Source organism: Coffea arabica, chromosome 4c (assembly GCF_036785885.1).
Source record: "Coffea arabica cultivar ET-39 chromosome 4c, Coffea Arabica ET-39 HiFi, whole genome shotgun sequence".
NCBI lineage: Eukaryota > Viridiplantae > Streptophyta > Magnoliopsida > Gentianales > Rubiaceae > Coffea > Coffea arabica.
In genome coordinates, this window is record NC_092316.1 from 49767158 (window position 1) to 49772767 (window position 5610).

At 39.2% G+C, this 5610-nt stretch overlaps 1 long non-coding RNA gene across 1 annotated transcript; it reads left to right on the top strand.

Annotated features, from left to right (window-relative positions):
- The first annotated feature begins 540 nt into the window (after positions 1-540).
- On the top strand, positions 541-5407 carry LOC140005379 (uncharacterized). The gene is made up of 2 exons (XR_011813218.1): positions 541-1639; positions 2215-5407. It is a non-coding gene; the product is annotated as an uncharacterized lncRNA (long non-coding RNA).
- The last annotated feature ends 203 nt before the right edge of the window (positions 5408-5610 follow it).

Genomic DNA, 5610 nt, shown 5'->3' on the forward strand with positions numbered 1-5610 from the left:
CTGGGTAGACCTGATTTTCAAAGATTTAATAACCCAAATTGTGCCACACTATCTCATCAAGTGGTGTGACACAATATGAGTTATTGAATCTTTAGAGACGTGGTCTATCTAAGTTTTGGCCCTTTTCTTAATAGCCAAAACATTTTATTTTATTTGGCCTTCCATTATTTTGTAATATTAATTTTTAATGGTTAATTCATATACTCTTATTTTTTATGCTTTTCTTACAATAAAAATTAATTTGATGCTTTCATTTCTATAACTCATTAACATAGTGCATTAATGAGTTCCTTCAAAAAAAAAAAAAGTGGGTTAACTAATATTGTGTTAGACAAGAATATTTTTACAAGTGGACCTAACTTATTCAATAGCATTGTGTCAGACAAGTCAACTTTTACAAGCGGACTGTAATGACACTAGATCAGCAGTTATTATTTTGCTACATGCGAAATGTATTTCCTTCAAGTAGTTAGAGGGAATCTTCCCTATTAGTTAGACTGTTATGCTGAGTTAGCAATCAGGTAGTTGTTCTATTATTCTTGAGCTATATAAGAATGCAGAAATCCGAATTAGGCAGCATGGAAAAATCATTTTGAATAATATCTGTCTTTCTTCTTCCTTAAGTCTAGTTTCTCTCCCCCTTATCACTCCATTTCTGCTGCAATTGCAGCATTCATTACAGTGGTATCAGAGCTTCCGATCCTTGGAATAGGATGCTTGATTCACGGCCATGGCAGAAGGAACACATCTCAAAACAATCGAGGAGCAGGTCAAGAAGCAGGAGGCAAGATTGCAGACTTTCATGGACTCTACCAGCGAGACTCTGAAATCCATGGAAGAGAAGATAATGGCTAACTCCACAGAATTAAAGGCTCTCATAGCCAGCATTGCTGCGTAGATTGGAGGAAACAACCAGAATCCTCAGCAAGAAAAAGGAATTCTGGCCACTCCCACGAGTTCCTTGCAAGGTAATTCCAAGCAAGGGCAAATGAATCAAGATAGAGGAGACAGAAAATGCCTTTATCCTTGGGGTACCCAAGCTAGAGTTTCCTAAGTTCTCAGGAGAACAAGTGAGGGACTGGATTCAGAAATGTGAGACCTTCTTCCATCTGTATGGCATCTTGGAATCGCAAAAAATGTTGATTGCAGAACTGCGTTTAGATGGGAGAGCCAATGTTTGGTTTCAAAGCTTCAAAAGAGATAAAAGGACTTTGGCTTGGGAGGAATTCAAAGAAGGCATGAATCGTAGATTTGGAAACCTTGGTGATGAGGATGGGGTAGAGGAGTTTAACAAACTGCAGCACAATAATGGCCTATCAGGAGAGATTTGAAGAGTTGAGAGCCATAGTGCTGATCAAAAATCCTAGTTTGAGCGAAAGTTATTTTGTTTCAAGCTATTTGAGTGGATTACAAGAAGAACTCAAGGCTCTGGTCAAAATGCATAAACCTCAGGCCTTGCAAGAAGCTTTTGAGGTTGCAAGATGGCAAGAAAAGGCACTGGAGGTCATTTTCAAGAAGAACAAGGCACTTAACAGATCCTTCCCATCTTCACAGTAGAGTTCCAATGGAGGTTTGGCCACAAATAGATCCCCTGTAGCCAATGTAGCAACAACAAGTGAGGGAGATTCCAGGAAGCAAGGTAATTCTATTCAATAATTCAGAAAAATTACTCCCATTGAGTTTCAATATAGGAAAGACAATAACATGTGCTTTAAGTGTGGGGCCAAGTGTGGGCCAGGTCATATATGTAAGAATAAAGGGATACATATGATTATTGCTATTGATATAGAAGACAATGTAGATAAAGAAGAGGTGACAGAATATGAGGGGAATAGTTGCAAACAGGATGTTGAGTTGTCCTTGCATTCAGCGACGGGGAATTTGCTTTCTAGCACCATTAAATTGGTAGGGATGGCTAGGGACTCTGAAATCTCTATTCTGTTGGATGGGGGAAGTTCTAATTGCTTCCTTAAGAAGTCAGTTGCACAGAGATGGCATGATCTTATTAGGCAACACAAACCCTTTAAGGTCAAAATTGTAGATGGTCAAGAGCTTTGTTGCAGTTAGTGGATACCAAATTTCCAATGGGGTATGCAAGGACAAAAGTTTTGTCACAATGTATACCTCTTAGATTTGGAGCCATATGATTTGATCATAGGGGTGGACTAGATAAAGGCCTACAGCCTTCTAACATTTGATTTTAGACAACTGCAGGTCTCATTCAGAAAGGATGGTGAACTAGTGAAATTGCAAGGGGATGAGGGCATTGCAAAAACTAGGATGGTTAAGGGAGAAGTGGCCCAAAAATACATGAGAAAGAAGCTAAAGCAGGCAGTGCAAGTTTGCATGATCAACACTACGCAGTCACAGGTAAACACAACTTCAATTATTCTAGAGCCTCTGTTGATTGAGTTCCAAGATGTATTTAGTGAGCCTAAGCAATTGCCCCCTAAAAGACCATTGGATCACCAAATCCCTTTAAAGTCAGATGCAAAACCATTCAAATTGGCCCCTTATAGATATCCACATTCCCAGAAAACTGAAATAGAAAACAAGTCAAGGAAATGTTGCACAGTGGCATTATCCAACCCAGTCACAGCCCATTTGCTTCCCCTATCCTATTGGTTAAAAAGAAAGATGGTAGCTGGAGATTTTGCATAGATTATAGACAACTCAATTCCTTAACCATTAAAGATAAATTTCCTATCCCTATCATAGATGACTTACTAGATGAACTCCATGGGGCCAAAGTCTTATCCAAAATTGATTTGAGATCTGGTCATCATCAGATTTGCATGAACCCTACAGATATTCCTAAAACAGCTTTTAGAACTCATTGTGAACTCTATGAATTTTTGGTAATGCCATTTGGGCTTACCAATGCTCCAGCTACATTCCAGGCTCTTATGAACTCAATATTTGAAACTTTTCTCAGAAAATGTCTTGGTCTTCTTTGATGACATTCTTATATATAGCCCAGACATGGACACTCATATCCTTCACCTTAGGCAAGTCTTGGAAACCTTAAGATCCCACATCCTTTTCGCTAAGCTCTCTAAATGTTTCTTTGGACAAAATCAAATAGAATATTTGGGGCATGTGGTTACTGGTGAAGGTTAAGAGCTGATCCTTCAAAGGTGGAGTGTATGTTGAATTGGCCAGAACCTACTGATGTTAAAGCATTGACAGGGTTTCTGGGTTTAACTGAATACTATAGGAGATTCATCAAGAATTTTGGGCCATAGCTAAACCCTTTACTGAACTTCTGAAGAAGGATGATTTTGTCTGGAATGAAGATGCTAGTGCTGCATTTTATGAACTTAAACATGCCATGAGTAACACACCAGTCCTAGCATTACCAGATTTCTCAAAACCATTCGTCTTGGAGACATGTGCCAGTAACCAAGCTATTGAAGATGTTATTATGCAGCAAGGTCAGCGCATAGCTTATATGAGCCAGGCATTGGGAGCAAGAAACCAGGCATTATCTATTTATGAAAAGGAATTGTTAGCCTTGATTTCTGCTGTAAACAGATGGAGGCATTACTTGTTGGGGTCTCACTTCATCATCAGAACTGATCATCATAGTTTGAATTACTTGTTGGAACAGAAAATTTGGACTCCTCTATAGCAAAAGTGGTTGACCAAATTGATGGGATTTGATTATGAGATTCAGTTCAAACAAGGGAAAGAAAATGTAGTTGCAGATGCACTTTCCAGAAGGAGAGGGGAAACTCAAGAAGTCAGCGCCATATCCATATTAAGATTAGCTTGGATAGCTGATATAAATGAGAGTTATGAGAAGGATCCTAAATCTAGGGAGCTGCTTACTGCATTAGCCGTCAATAACAAAGAGATGCCTGAATACTCTTACAGTGGAGGGGTCATCAGGTACAAAGATAGAGTGTATGTAGGGGCCTTTACACTACTCAGGCAACAACTCATTGCATGTATGCACACGTCAGCAATTGGAAGACACTTGGGTAATCTGGGCACTTACAAAAGAACTAAGACATATTTTTTCTGGCTTGGCATGAAAAGGGAGGTGGAAGATTTTGTACAGAACTGTGATGTATGTAAAAGAAACAAGAGGGAGAATTGTAGCCCTTACCTATACCAGAGCAAGTATGGCAACACATATCTATGGACTTTATTGAAGGACTACCTAAATCTGAGGGTTGTAATGTACTGTATACGGTAATTGATAGGTTTACAAAGTTTGCACACTTCATCCCCTTAACAAGTCACTACACTGCTAAGAGCGTAGCACAAGTATTCTTTGATCAAATATTCAAACTACATGGTCTTCCATCCAGCATTGTGACAGATAGAGATAAGACATTCACCAGCATATTTTGGTAGGATTTTTTTCGAAATTAGGAACTCAGTTGAATTTCTCTACTGCCTATCACCCCTAAACAAATAGTCAGACAGAGAGAGTTAATAGGTGTGTAGAAACATACTTAAAGTGCATGTGCTTTGAGCAGCCACACAAATGGAAAAAGTTACTAGCTGCAGCAGAGTGGTGGTACAACACCAACTTCCATACTGCATTGAAGATGACCCCATTTCAAGCTCTTTATGGCTATACCCCTACACAACTCAACCTAACTCCAGGAACATCAGTGGTAGCTGCAGTGGATGATTGGATATCAGAGAGGGTAAACTGGAATTTAGTGCTCAAGGATAACCTACTAAAGGCACAAAATAGGATGAAGCAGAATGCTGACAGACAGAGGTCTGACAGGAGCTTTGAGGTTGGTTATTTAGTCTATCTTAAGCTGCAACCATATAGGCAGACTACTATGGCTCTCAGAAGGAACCTTAAGTTGTCTGCCAAGTATTATGGGCCTTATAAGGTGTTGCAGAAGATGGGACCTGTAGCTTACAAACTGGAATTGCCAATAGGATCAACAATCCACCATGTGTTCCATGCGTCTCAGTTGAAGCCATCTACTAAAGGAGAACCAGTGCAGAGTTCTCTATCACAACTAAATGAACAACGAGAGATAAGGGTAGCACCCCAAGCTGTGCTGGAAAGAAGAACTAAAAGGAGAGGAGGACAGGCTACGGAGCAGGTGTTGATCTTGTAGGAAAATTTGAGCCAGGAAGATGCTACTGTCATCAAGTCTCAATTTCCAAAATTCAACTTCAATCCTAGAGATTAGGATTTTGTTAAGGGAGGGGTAATGTAATGACACTAGATCAGCAGTTATAATTTTACTACATGCGAAATGTATTTCCTTCAGGTAGTTAGAGGGAATCTTCCCTGTTAGTTAGACTGTTATGCTGAGTCAGCAATCAGATAGTTATTCTGTTATTCTTGAGATGTATAAGAATGCAGAAATCCGGATTGGGCAGCATGGAAAAATCATTTTGAATAATATCTCTCTTTCTTCTTCCTCAAGTCTAGTTTCTCTCCCCTTTACACTCTATTTCTGCTGCAATTGCTGCATTCATTACATGGACCCAGTTTATTGTTTACTTGTATGAATTTCTTTCTTCAACCGAAATTCATCTCTAATAAAAAAAAAAACCTATAATTGAGTGTTTGTTGTGCTGTCTCCCTCCTAACCCTTAATTTTGCCTTTACCACCAAAATGGTACAAA